The sequence below is a fragment of the Crocodylus siamensis genome, chromosome 9 (assembly GCF_052110815.1).
Source record: "Crocodylus siamensis isolate JL-2025a chromosome 9, ASM5211081v1, whole genome shotgun sequence".
NCBI lineage: Eukaryota > Metazoa > Chordata > Crocodylia > Crocodylidae > Crocodylus > Crocodylus siamensis.
The window spans coordinates 19077454-19092500 of record NC_143403.1 but is presented as its reverse complement, the minus strand read 5'-3'; the positions used below and the strand labels follow the sequence as shown (position 1 = coordinate 19092500).

General features: G+C 39.8%; 1 long non-coding RNA gene across 1 annotated transcript in view; it reads right to left on the bottom strand.

Moving 5' to 3' along the window:
• Nucleotides 1-15047, bottom strand: part of LOC149857185 (uncharacterized) — a 310115-nt gene that overhangs the window by 218268 nt on the left and 76800 nt on the right. The window lies entirely within an intron of this gene.

Sequence of the window (15047 nt, the reverse complement as noted above, 5' to 3'; positions counted from 1 at the left end):
GAACGTAAGGTGCTGTTTACCATATGCATATAGCTTTGGTATATTGATATCTGTTAGGTGGAGCCCCTATTAAAAGATGGATTTGTAGGCATTTAAAGGTGAGTGTCTCCACTGCTAAAATGGCCACTGTATAAAAAAGCAAATAATTTAAAAGGATGCATGTCTCTGTGTTACTGTTACTGAGATATGGCACCCCATGCTCATAATTCAGGCTCAGTTTAACATTTTTTAACCTGTGAAGTGTTTTGGAAGGTAGTTTTGGAGAGGTGATATAAATAGCAGAGTAAATTAGATCTTGGCAGAGTTCAAAGTAGGTCTGATTAGCCCATTCAAGCTGCTTCTTGTGGTAAGAAGTCTCACAGGTGACCTGACATGGTCTTGAAGTAGAACAAGGCATGCTGATCTCATACAGAGTGACCTACTGAAAATCAAGCTCCTTTTCCCAGCTTGACCTGGAAGAGAAGGCAGTGGGGATGCCACTGCTTTTCTCCTCCCAGTTGACTTCACTGAAGGGTGCAAAAGGCAAGATTGCAGTGGGGAAGGGCAAGAGAGAAGGAGCGTGTGAATCAGCGTGCGGAAGTGTAAGGCTAGATTTGACAAGAGTACAGATAATTTGCAGCAGGAAGTTAGATGATAATGCACCATCTCCTCTTTATCTTTCATCTTCTTGATGGTTTCCTATCACTATGGCCATTTTAATACCTCTCAATTCTCACTTACCAGACTTAACTCAGCCTTGATGACATAAGAGATGCAGAGATAACCAAAGACGGGAAAAGATGCTCGTGGAGGTCAAAATCTGAAGAGGACACCATTTCAGTAGTGCCTTAGTTCCAGTGGGAAACTGCCTGCATAGTGTATATATTCTACTGAATCCAGTCCTCCCAGGACCTCTGACCAAGCCTCCTCTTTATCCTGTACTTCTGAGGCACAGTAGGTGGGAAAAGACCCCCTGGCAACAAAGAGGCCGTGGACATCTTGCACCAGTACAAGCCTCCCCATTTGGGAGAAGGACTTTCTGCTACTAAAGGACACAAGGCAAAGCCAACAAAAAGTTAAGATCAAATCAAGACCATTTACACTAAAACAAACCCTAGATTTAATTCTGAATTTGGCCCAGAAAGTTGTTAAGTGTGCTATCTTGAGATACTATTAAATTATGATTGACCATAAAGAAATGATGAGAGTTTGTTATACTGCCTTGCTGCCAGGGTTAAAATGTAATTAATTATGTCTTTTTGTCACTCAGTATGCTTATCACAATGAAAGCTAGTGTGGTGTATCTGTTCTACCAGCAGAAACTGGATCCCTCCTTTTGTCAAGCTTATCAGTCACTCAGTTTATATCTGCTTTCCTCTTTGTGTTGAAACACAGTTGAATCTTCTTGGAAGGAACACGTACCCAGATGTTTCAGAATGAAAAGCCAGAAAATGTCATTACCCCAGATGCATTTGTCCACCAGTGCAAGGGAAGCAAGAGAAGACGGCTTAGCTGCTGGTTCTGTGTTTGTGGAAGCTCCGTGCAGAAAAATGATGCTCTAAAGCCTGCCTTTACTTCTTGATACACCAAAACAGCGGGTGATTTTAACTCTGTTAAAGCTCAGTGCTCAGTGAATTTCTGTGAAACTCGTAGTACGAGGTAAGGTGCACCCTTTTGTGAGTAAAGCCTATGGGATCTGATGAGCCTTGAGTGTTAGCCCAATAAATGCGGTAGCTCAACAGGAAAAGCACTACATTATCAAGCAGCATTTCCCTTCTACTGCTGTACCCCTCACAGAAAAGAAAACTGTGGGACAATTCCAGTTAAGACAGGAGGAGAGGTAGGTTGCAGTACTGTCAATAAGATCATGAAGAGGAAATGGCACAGTCAACCATATTATGTCCTAGCTGAGGTTTCTCAGCTTTGTGCAGGCCCATGCAGAGCACAATGCCATAATACACTGTATGTCCACAGTTCTGTTGCTGGGGGCATGTGCAAGCTAGCCTTAACCTAACTAGCTGGGCAGCTGCAGCAGCAAGGAGGTCAGGGCAAGCTAATCACCACATATTTGCTCTTCTTTTCAAAGGTTTTTGGAACTGATCTCTGTGCTGCCATTTCTACACTGCTAGTAATAGCCAGGCTGACTTTAAATGGGTATGTCTACATGAACCACAGTCACAGAACTGAAATGTCGACAAACCTACAGTCTCATGGTAACAAAAACATGAATATCCATTCAACTACTCATCAAAAGAGAGATACTCACATTCCTGAGTTAAGTACAGAGGGAAAAATAAATAAAATATATTCTTGGCTGTGGGAACACGGAGCAGTCCAAAATCCAACATGACTATCCCTTAGAGACGGAAGGGGCAGGGAGAAGGAGTAAATCCTAACTCCACTGAAGTCAAAGGCAAAACTCCCACCAGGTACAACCGAGCCAGAGGTCCACTCATAGTTTAACTAATCCTACCCGTGTCCTTTTCCTTTTAATCAGTAGGGTTAATTTTGCAAAATATTCATGACTATAGCAGTTGATTACATTGTGGACAACAGGGCTTCCGTCTTGCAGACAATATCAGTTAATAAATCTGGGTAAATTATCTGAATCAAAGTATAAAAAGTTCTAACTAAGAGAATCTCAAAATATTGATACAGAGATGCGACTAAAGCATGACAGGCTTTGTAAATCTGATAGGTGATCTGATTGTATAACAGGAAAGTACAACTGAACTCTAACTAAAATATATCATGTTAAAGTAACTTGCAAAATTCCTCGTATATGATTTAATTTAAAAAGCTCCCGTACAAAATCATTAAACTTATTAGCTCGCGTAGAAACAACATGTACAGATATGGTGATGAGCTAGATAGCTGTTTCAGCTTCATGAAAATATTATTTTTGGCTCTAATATTACACATAATACTTCCACTAAAAAGCTTGTGCAGAAGAATGGGAAAAGTGACCTACTTCCAAACGAAGATGAGTCATTTCTCTTTTCTTTGTGTAGAACATATTCTGACTCACCTTCTAACCCATCTCCAGTTCTCAGTTGTCTCAGTAAATAGATATGTGTGTGTGTGTCCCGAGTCAGGCCGCTAATGCATCCTGGGTGTAGCACATCAAGAAACCTGTTTTGGGTCTGTTCTGGGTGAGGCAAAGTGCTTCAAGACCTGCCCTCTGCTAGGCAAAAATATTCTTGCAACTTGTACAGCTTATTTCCCAGAAATGGAAACAGAGCTAAGATAACCAAAAGTTATGCAGAGTTTGAATCCAGGATGTTGTGCGTGAGCTGTGCTTTTGTCAGCAGGAATCAAAATGAAAGGCATTTCCTATTCCTCTCCAAGTATTTTTGGAAGATAAATAACATCTACAATGAGAGATGAGACCAATGGGTTTGATTACATTTGGCTGGTATGGCAGTCAGCACTAGTTTTAGTGTATTGCTAACTCTGCCATGTGAGGTTAGAAGCAGCGCAAACCTAGCCTCCCACCAAGCTCCAGTGTGAGTTCCCACTTCGTGCCAAATCATAATCTCAGTCGATTCACCAAAGGCCACCTCGTTTCTTCTGTAGAGACTAGGTAAAACCATGAAGTTTGACTGATTGCCATGGAGAACTATAAATCAACCTATGTTCCTTAAAAGTTCGCCCCATGTTCACCAGATGGGTTGAAAATCTAAGTAACCACTGGTGTGAGTTTTGAATTTGTAATGAAACCTGAAACTATGCTAGTTTCAAATGGTTTCAGATTTCCTTGCAAACAGCTCACAGACTATATTACCCTGAATCATATATTATTTTCTTTTGTTTCTCAAAGTACTAAGTGAGCATACGAAAAATTAACTTTAATAATACTATTTAAAAAAACCTACAGGCCAGAAAGGAAAATAACATATGCAGTATCGCAACTGTGCATGCAACCTGACAAACAGTCAAGCCAAATGTATTTAATTAAGCATGTGTGTGCACAATTACCCACTTTGTGGATGAAGGCTTTGCAAATGCATGTGCTAACTGGATGCCCAATTGTGTATGCATTTTGCATGCACAGTGGTACAATTAACCTTTCTGAAATGCAGCCTTTAGCGTGATTAATTGTTGTAGGTATGGTAAGGCATGTATAAGACCAACCCTAAGATATTATATTCAATGTACTGGCTTAGCATAAAACTCCATAGCCAAAGTGGGAAGTTTTGCATTTTAGTTTTGCAAGACTATCACTATAACTTGGTCTGTGCACTTGGAAGCTAAAAGATTTTTTTTTCCCTGGTTCTTTTTTTCAGAGCCGAGTCTGGGAACGGTTTAAAAAAATAACTTCCTGCTCTTTCCTTTCCATTTTGGTGAGAAATAGTTAATGTTCCATAGTCTTTGATTTATTTATTAAAAGTATTTTACCAGGAAACACAACAGAGACAGGCCTTCTCATTTACAGTGAGACCCCAGAGAGCAGTAATTTTACATACACAAAGGACTAACATCAACCCCTGAACCTTTAATGTTTATTTTGATAGCCCACCCTGCTGGTAAGGCCTTTTGTTAAGAAGCCAGGTACAACAAGGCAGTGATCCAAACAAACAACACTGGTAGCTTTGTTGACCAGGTCATATGATGTCCTGCCCTCGAACAGTCCCCCTTGTCTTTTCCCCTTTGCCCCGAGAAAATGAAGTTAGTTAGAGTCCCTGTGGCAGATTTAGCATTTCCTTTCAGTGTCTGCCAATCTATCAAAATTCAGCTACCGCTGTGAACCCATCAACTCAGTGCAAAAAAAGAACAAGGCTTACCATGGACCCCCTCAAAGTAGCAATCATTTATCCCTCCCTGAACTTTAGCTGACCTTTGCAAGCATGCAAGAAGTTGAAGCATGTAGCACCTTGTTGTGTACAATCTGCCTTTTTTTCCCCAAACTGATGCTTTTATTTCATTTCATTAATGAAAATGTTGTGTTTAGGAATAAACACTCAAAGGTAAATAAAGTCTTCAACAAAAGGATACAATCGCTTTAACTCCATGCAGAAGGATACAAACAAATGTAAATATTCTGCATTTATTGAACCAGTTAGCGTCACTTTGTAGAGGAAATAAACAAAACAAGTGGATTCCATTCATGAAGATTTATGGAGGGGAGATACTGTGCACAGAACAAGACAATGCATTTATACACAAATAATTGCGAAGTAAAATGAATCATACTCAGTGTTCAACTCCAACACAGAGAATACCATATAACTGCAATATATTGTCTAAATAACATAGTAGCTTTGCTTTCTTTTTCAAAGCAAGGGGAAAACCCAGATTGTAGACAGGGTTATACGCAGTGTTAGTCCTCCCCCCCCACCCCGTAAATTTAAACTGACCTAAGGGACATAATTACATACATCTCATCATGAGACAATATACTTTTTATTTGTTTGAATTTTATTTGTATTGGTAAAACTGACCTGAAACTGACACAAGTTTATTAGAAAAAGGACTCTCTAAAACAGAGTGGGCTGGTCTTCTTACTTAAGATGGATGTGCCAACTTCTAGTATGATTAGAGAAATGGATAACTCACTAACATCTGTGCAAACTACAATAAAAAGGGATTTAGTGTTACCCCAAGGAAGGTAAAAGAGGCTGTCTGTCCATTAAACGCTTTATTACAGTGCCAGCAGCTTTTTTCTAACTCAGTTATTCCTGCACAGAGCTCAGCACTGTGACTGCCTGTCATCCTTACCAGACAGCGCTTGGGGCTTCGTAGTTTTTTGTGCAAGGTAGATGACAATCAAATGACTCATTGAGCAGGGAAAGCGCCTGACCCCTAGTGAAGGATTAACTACGGAAAGTGAGTGTGATCATGTCACACCATTACTTAGAATTTTCACAGTCAATTTCTGAAAATATGAGATAACTCCTTAAAGAGACAGCTCTTTCAGGAAATGTTAGGAGCCAGCAGAAATTCCCTTCCAGTACAAAAGCAGACAGTGTCATAATGGAGGCATCTGTTTAGCTGCCCAATGCAAAGTAAGTACTATCCTCTTCATGATGGCAGATGAGGTTGGAGGGAATGAGCAAGAGTGGATCCAGAGAGATTGGTACCCATTCACCTGTTTTGGATGGAAACCCAAACAATGGGAGAAGGATCTTAAAGCCTACATAGTGACATAATCTCCCTCTTGGTAAATGCAGGCCTTACTAAAATGTGAATGTAAGAAAAAATGAGTATGGGTGTGCGTGCACGTGTGCTTGTGTTCATTTGACTCCTCCTTTGTATTAGGAGTAACAGTAATACTGCATTAGCAAACCTGCCCACTAAGTCTACTGGGAATGGTTAGTGTTTTACCCTACATTGAAATATAAGAAGGATGTTTCATGTACAGCGACGTAAGTTCTGACATGGTACAGCTGGACTACAGTGAGGAACTATCAAGCAAACACATAGAAACACCACTGCGTTCACCAGCGGCATTAAGCCCCAGCTTGTTGTCTGTGTGATCCTATTATCACTTTCTCACATTAAAACCCCCTTGTGGTATAAAAACCAAGGCCTGACCCATTAATCAGTAAATGAAGGCCCCATTTGCTCTGTTTTTACACACCACATTTTTTCCCATGCAAAATTCGATATGTGAGATTCATCAAGTTTCCTTAAAAAAAAAAGTAATTCAGCCTAAGAACCTCAAAGCTTGGGCATGCCAAAATGAGTTAACATCTGCTGCTGCTTGAATCTAATTGAAATGATTCATTATAAAATTTACAGACCTGCTTAATGATTTTGTATTTCTTTGTCAAAATCACCTTGGTCATTATCTTACTTTAGGTAAGCTAAATCCAGCCTAGAAAGTTGTTCTCTGAACCTGCTGGAGTTATTATAGAGAGGCTGCAATGAAAGGAGGCTGCTTTTTCCTTTGACATAGTATTTGTAATGTTTTTGTGACTGCACTCCTTCAGAGAAAAGCTCCATTATCATTGAACAGATACCCATTAGAGGCACCTTGGAAATTTGGACCCTTTTACTAGAATCAGGGCTTAAATAGCAGTTTAATTTATGACACTTTTCTAGGCTGATGGCATTTTTGCTCTCAGGTAAGGTCATCTCAATATATATCCCTTTAGAGAAAGCCAACAACAAGAATATTTTTTTATGCTTTATTTTCAAGTAGCCAACTATTCAGCTGCTAAAATGTAAGTCACATAGAGAATGTATGCACATTTGATTCGATAGTGTATTTTAAAAGGAAGATCCTTTATGTATTTGTAAAAAAAGAAAAGTGAAAGGAAAAAAACCGAATAAGCATGTGAATAATTAGATCAGAGATAGATGCCACCTTTTCTCAGTGTTGAAACTGTGAGGGAAAAAAGTGCTACCATATAATTGACATAATTGATCTATTTTTTTCCCTTTTTTGCTGCAGTAATTTTTTATGCATGCCATTGTTGCTGTTATTATCCAAGATGTGATCTTGTGTGGTTGATAATACTGACTAGATATGAATACTGGTAAGTACCAGCCAATCACAAATCTATAGTGTCTATTTCTGCATCACCAGGTGCTATCTCATGGGAAATATCCTCTTTTTTGGCAGGCACACAGCGCTCTGCATTATCTGTCATTTTCATTAGATTCAAGCTACAGCTGAGCCAAAAAGACTTAGTTCTAGCATATGTGCTCAAAATGGCCAAGATGAGATTGTCCAAATTCACCCTTTCAGGATTGTATTAGAAAACAACTGGAGCTAAAGCTAAAAATTAGAGCTAGCAAAGCATCTGAATTACATTTGGAAAACTGCAAACGCCATAAGCTCAAAAGATTCCAGCTTATCATAGTCATCACCTCCAAAAGCTCCAAGGAGCCTAAGTCAGCAATTTCAATGTTTTTCAACACTTCTTTTATACAGACTAAATGTGATGATGTCAACAGAGAAGAACAAGGACATCACAAGAAGGAAAAATTCCACTATTTTCCAATAGCTCAGAAAAGCAGGATGCCTCCGATTACATACAAGTGCCATAGTTAATAGGTCATTGTTGTTATATACTGAGTCAGCAGTAATATATTAGTTGGGACTTCTGTTTATTAATAATTCTGAAGCTAAACTGTGTGAAGTGGGACCATGAGCCTTTCTTCAATTATAATAAAATAGTAATATTGTATCCTCCATTTAATGAGGACAGGCTTAATTGGGATGGCTGCTTTATTAAGACCCTCCCAAGAAACTAATTTAGCCTAATGTTAGTGAATGGCAGTGACTGCTGTTTAACTGGGATGGTATTAACAAAAATTCTGCTGAATGGGGAGGCATTTGGCCAATACCAAGAGGTTAAAGGGTGTTTAACCTGCTGCAAAATGAGAGTGAAATTCTACGCTCTGTTTCTTCAATAAGGAAGTTGTCACACAGGGGTTAAAATAAGAACATTAGAGATGAAGCTAAAATGCAATTCAGTAAATGTTATTTTTGCTCTTGTGTTTCTTTGTAAAGAACTTCTTTGAAAATGGCTGTTCATTCATTAGTCATTCAATGACATAAGCCAGTCACTTTGACAAAATGCATGACCTCATTAATTCACATTCTGTGAACACTTGTGAAGATGTGATTTTTAACCTAAAATTTGTTTGCTGAGAGGGAATTTCATGAGAATTAAAAATTCCTCCATTTCGTGGAACTCACTGGGCATAACAGACGCCCAAGAAAAAAAACCTTTACTTCACTTAAATCCCATTTGATTCCAAACTGAATTCAAGTGGTGCTTAGGGTCTTTGCAGAAGGGTGAATTTCACCTTGACTGTCTAAAATATATACAGATGAATTTTCATACTTGAAGTGTTATCCATACACATCGGAATATGTATTTGTGTTAATGTCCAAACCCAGGAGAAAGTTCATATGTTCAGACAAGCCCTCCTCCTGCTCATAAGCTTTTTGGTTGACAATCAAGGAAGAAAAACCAGAGGCACGTGACCTCATTAATCAAAACACAAGCTACCAATAGCAAAAGCTCAAACCAAGAGTTGCAGGACACTGTCATAAAACAGAGTTTTAACATGTAGGCTAATAGTAACAGAGACGAGTATCAACTGATGCTGAATAGCAAACAAATCTGTAAAAGTCTCTGTGTTTGTGGTTCCTTTGTGTGCTAAAAAAAGAACTAAAATGTATGGAATAAGCTAGTCAGCACAAAAACCTCTGATCAGAACAGCTGCATACCTGGGAATATAGGGTAATGGGAGTGTCCCAGTTAAAGACATTCTACTGCACCAACTTGTCTACAACTAAAAGTCTATGCTTAAGGGTGACAGGAAATATACTCATTTCTCACTGATAAAAATCCTTCCAGAAACTGAATGTACAAGCGCAACCTGAAAAGATAAAGACAATTTTTAAAAACTGAAAGCTTAGGCTGTACATTCATTCGGGCACGCATTCACACAAGCTGCAGAATAGTTCAGTCTCACTGAGGCCCTCTAAAATAATCTGCTGTTCTATTAGGGCCAGAATCTGTTCCCATTGGAATCAAGGGAAAAATTCCTATTGACATCCCTGAGTGCATGTTTTTGCCCTTATTATTACCTGCTTTGCTAATCAACAAAAATATACTTATGAAAGTATCACTGCCTTATATTTTGATTTAATTTATCACTGTGTTAATGGAAACATGGTGAGAAAATCTGAAAACATTTGAGTGAAAGAACATACAAATAAACTTTCAAACTGTCTTTCAGGAACTGAGTTGAAAGTTATTGAATATGCAAATTGCCTTATTAAAAGAAGAATGATGTCTTTTTCAGCAATCAGTTTAATTACACTGAAACCCTTCAACAGAGAAATCAAGTAGTTTCACACAGCAAAATCTTTTACAAGAGAAGCTTAGGTGTAACATCAAAATTAGAAAATGGTGATAGTTTTTTCAAAACATGAACTTATGCATGGTTTATGAGGTGATGGGATATCAATGTCAAGACACATCTGCACTATCCAGCAGTGGTAGTGTGCATATACTTGGTCTTGCACAATGCTTTCAACTTTCCATTCTCATAAATATTTCTTTTTCTCTAGTGTGCTCTATAGTATCTCTCCTCCATTTGTATAGGAGCTTATAGTTCAGAAGAGGAACTCTTCTAGTCTACTCTAGACTAGTCTAGTCTTTTAGTCTTCACAGCACCTGTATATTAGCTAAGTCTGTATCAACATTTCCATTATAAAACTTTATTTATAACCATTATTTATATATTTAGTAATGCTTGTTCTTTGATTAACTTAGCCTCAATAACAAAAAAATCAATCAAAACCCTACCTTTAGATGTGTGGCTGAGGTTTCTCTCAAGGTCAGTCAGCCAGCCTGTATGTAATTGCCAAGCTATGCTCAAGGTCAGTTAGAGCCCTTCATCCTCCATCTAAGAGTGAAAACTGGCCTTTGGCCTGAAACAGTTAGGGATTTGTTTTGTGTTTCTCTTCCTTCAAATTTTTAAGGAAGTGGTCTGACCATTTTTATACACTTAGACTCTCTTGGGTAGTGTGAGAACTAAAATAGCACAGCGATGGACATGGCAGAAGACCCTGAATAGAACAGGCAATGTTCAGGTGGATGATTACACCCATTATACTAGGCTCCCATGACAATCAGGGGACTGTGTTGTGGGCTTCTGGGCTCAACTAATACCATTGATTAAAATCCAGATGCATTTTGTAGGTAGGATTGAAAGTCATGGATCAAACATTACCTCCTGCATAGAGAAACCATTGCCTGCTAATGGAACCCATTGGGTTTCAGGGGGCCCTGAACAAAGACGAATACCATCTTCCCCTGAACAAAGACAAATATCAATGGCCCTGTGGGGTCCTCAGATTTGCCACTATCTACTAAATACACTTTCCCTGGCTTATTGTGGATCATTATACTACTCTGATATTATGTATCTGTTCAAGTTATAAAAGGGAGAAAACTAGAGTGGCAGTACAGAACAGCATTCTGAGTCAGACCAATAGTTGGAAACATAACTATTGAAACTGATGCTGTGGCCATGCACAAAGTAAATTAAGGTTTCCTAATCTCAGCAATATCATTGCAAACTCCCACCTGTAACTCTGGATTTAAATTTGAGGCCTAAGATTGTTGAAGGCCTTGCAAGTTATAACCAATCCCTGAAGTCATCCAGTCCACTCGTATTTTTCCACATAAAATATAGCCAACAAAATGATATACTGATCAAATTATGACTGAGCAAAACCAATGGATCACATTTTGAGGGTTCTAATAAGGTAGGCCTAAATATTAGCCTATGGGTACAATAGTCACAGAATCCACTGTTTGCAAAACTCCCAAGAACTCAAAAGACAGAGAATCCTCTTTTTTTTGGGGGGGGGGAAGGGGAAGGAAGGGGGGTTGAAGATTCCCTATTAAATCCACCAGCAGCTATTATGAATGCAAAAGCACCCTGTTGGCCAAAATACTTGCCTTCCACATGAAACAAAACAAAAAAAATCTTAAATCCTGTTAGGGTTATGATTGGTGGTCTCATTTTTGTCCATAGTGGACATTTGTCTACATAAGAAAGCTAGTATACCATTTGGCACAATTCATTGTGATTGGCAGTATTTGCTCAGGAGAGGCCCTAGGCTGGAATGATGTAGAAAACTTCTATTATAGAATACAGACAAGGTCAGCTTCATGCAGAGAGTAACAACAAGAAGTCTCAGTCCCCAAAGCCTTTGTCCAACTGCATGTAGGGTTTTGTATTTTGCTGGTGCCCTTTAATGAAAAAAAATGTTTTTCAGCTGTTAACTGCTATGTGCATAAAGGTTAACAAAACTGTGAAAAAATATGTCCCGTGTATGAGTTTAAGACAACAAAGCTTACCTACTATTTCTAAAATAACCTATCAGGGGTATTTTTGCACCATTTTAGATTGAATGATTGGTTTAAGGGAAAATGTTAGGAATATCTCTCTCAGAAAAGCTGTCCATAAAAGCAGGAACTAAGGATAACAGCTGTTATACCAAGAGTTATACCCAAGATTTCAGAAGTCCACCTGCAAAATGTCTCTCAGTGTGCAAACACATCTTCAGAAATGGAATTCTTCAGGGGTAGAAAGGAGGGTTGGACATTGCTGTCTGAGCTGAATTCTTCTAATGAAACCTACAGCCAAATCTTTGACAACGTGGCCTTTCAAAAGCACCTTGTGGACTCAAGTGCAAGTGCATAACTCCTATTAATAAAGATCAAAACAAGCTTTGGAAAAGGAATATTTTCCTTAAGTGTGGCCTGTTTTTGTATGGTGTCTATAGGGTTCACAACCATTAGTTTCCAAAAATGGATTCTTTTATGTACAGTCTTCATACAGAATATAATTTTTTACTACTAAAAGCTCTCCATGTCTAGAGCAACATTAGCACCTCAGTTATTCTCACCCCAGCAGTCTATATTATAGTAGTAAGGATTAACTCCCTTACTAAAGAGTGATGTCATCCACAGGAAGTGATCAGTCGGTCATTTTGGGTCAGGGGTTAATTGTTACAATAAAGGCTTAATAAGAACAAGGAGTTCTTTTGCCTCTTCCTAAGATCCAGAATAACATGGTGTCGAACAGATGATTCCCAACTGATGGACTGGACTCTAGCAGCAGCTAAATTCAGAGCAGAGCAGAGTCCAGTACAGTGCTGAGGCTGGCTGCAGAGACCATGCAGGAACTCAAAGTTGCACCACCAGAACAGTTTGATTTCCAGCCCCTGGAATGTGGCTTCGATGGATCAGGTGTTTAAATTGCTTCAGGAGAGTGTCGGGTCTGGACAAAGAGCCAGAAGCTTATTAAGTGAGTACTCTTATCTACTCTTTGGGACATCGGGTGGATGAAATTCTGCTTTCACTGCCTCTTACAAATGCAAAGAAAAAGCAATATGTTGCAGTGATAGAAGCATTAACTGATCATTGTCTGGACAAAAGAAATGTGATTCATGAACAAGCTAGATTCAATCTTCATAAACAGGAACCTTCAGAATCTGTGGACAGATTCATCATACCTTTGTATACAATGGCTGAATCCCACCAATATGGGGAGCTTAAAGAGGAGCCAATTAGGGACCACTTAGTTGCTGGGCTTCATAATACAGATATTACAGTTGGACCATGATTCAGTGCTCCAGGAGGCTATCACACAGGCTCACCAACCAGAGCTAGTTAAACAGCACCAAAGAGAGGCTAGGTATGATTCTCAGTCTTGTCAGGCATTAGTTAATACGGATGCAATGCACACTGTAAAGAAACTACAAACAAATACAAATAGAATTGACAGCCACAACGAATACAGGGAGTGGTCACACCAGTCCCCCCAGCCGCAAACAAGTGGGAAAGGAGGCCAATGCCACAGGTATGGACAAACTCCAGAACAGTCATGCTCAGTGTCCTGCCTCAGAAGAGGTATGTCACTATGCTTCCGTTTGTTGGTTCACCACTGGAGTCTGTGAAGTCACAGAACAGGTTGCAGAGGATTTAGATCAAGTTACAGAGTCTTTATCAGATCCAGGAGTCTGGATGACAGAAATTGAGCTCAATGGACAGCCAATGCCATTTAAAATAGATACCAAAGCAGGAGTCTCAGCTATCCCTGATTCTTATTGCAGCCCACATAGGGATGGGATTCTCCTTGCCCCTACTAAAGAGCAACAGGGACCAAGTAACACTACCCTCAAAGTACTGGGATTCTTTCATACAAAGATGACACTGAAGTGGAGATGTATAGACCAGGAACTCTATGTGATCGGTAATCTTGCTGTGCCTTTACTTGGCTTACTGGCTATACAGGCACTGCAACTTGTCCATCGACTAGATAAAATAGCAGATGAGGAATCCTTGGAGCAGTACTACAGAACCAAATATCCACCAGTCTTTTCCTGTCTGAGAAATGTGTCAGGTGAATATCAGATACACCTAAAAGCTCATGCATATGGAATGGACATCAACTACTCCAGGTCAGGTACCTTTGTCACTAATGGCCAAAGTTAAAGAACAGCTAACATACACGGAGGAAATGTGAATAACTACAAAAATTGAAGAACCTACTGCTCAGTGTTCTGGGATGATGATTTTGTGCCAAAACCCAATGATAATATTAGGATATGTGTTGACCTCACACAGCTGAACAATACACATGAACAAGTACACATGCATAGAAAGACACATCTGTCCTTCTGTGGAACACACCTTGGCTCAACTTGCAGGAGCCAAAGTTTTCACAAAATTGGATGCTCGGGCAGGGTTCTAGTAGATTCCTTTAGCCACTGAATTGTCCAAGCTAACAATTTCTATTACTCCATGTGGCTGCTATCAGTTTAAATGGCTACCTCTCAGACTCTCATCAGCTCCTGAACTCTTTCAGTTTCAGATGCCACTGATATTGGATGGCCTAGAAGGTGTTCTTTGCCATGCTGATGATATTCTGATTTTTGGGACCACCAAGGCACAACATACTACAAGAGTGGATGCAGCACTCAGAAAACTCCAAGAAGCTGGAGTTACACTAAATGAAAAGTACATGTTTGCTACTTTGCAGCTCACAGTTGTGGGACATTGGATTACACCACATGGAATCCAACCAAATCCATCACATGTTGTGGCCATCAAGGGGTTCCTGGAACCCTAAAATCTCATAGACATGAGGGCTGGAAGGGACCTTGGAAGACCGAGTCCAGCCCCCTGCCCCAGGGGCAGGAAGTCAGCTGGGGGCCAAAGGATCCCAGCAAGATAAATGTTCAAGTGTCTCTTAAAGGAGTCCAGAGTAGGTGCTTGCACCACCTCTGGCGACAGTCTGTTCCAGGCCTTGGGGGCTCAGACAGTAAAGAAGCTCTTCCTTATGTTCAGCCTGAAATGGTCTTGGAGAAGTTTGTGACCATTTGACCTTGTCACCCCTTGCGGCATGCTGGTGAACAGGCATTACCACAGATCCTGATGTACACCCCTTATATTCTTGTAGGTAGCCACCAGGTACCCCCTAAGCCTGTGCTTTTCCAGGCTGAAGAGTCCCATGGCTCTCAGCCTCTCATCATAAGGCCTGTTTTCCTGCCCTCTGATCATGTGCATGGCTCTCTGGACTCT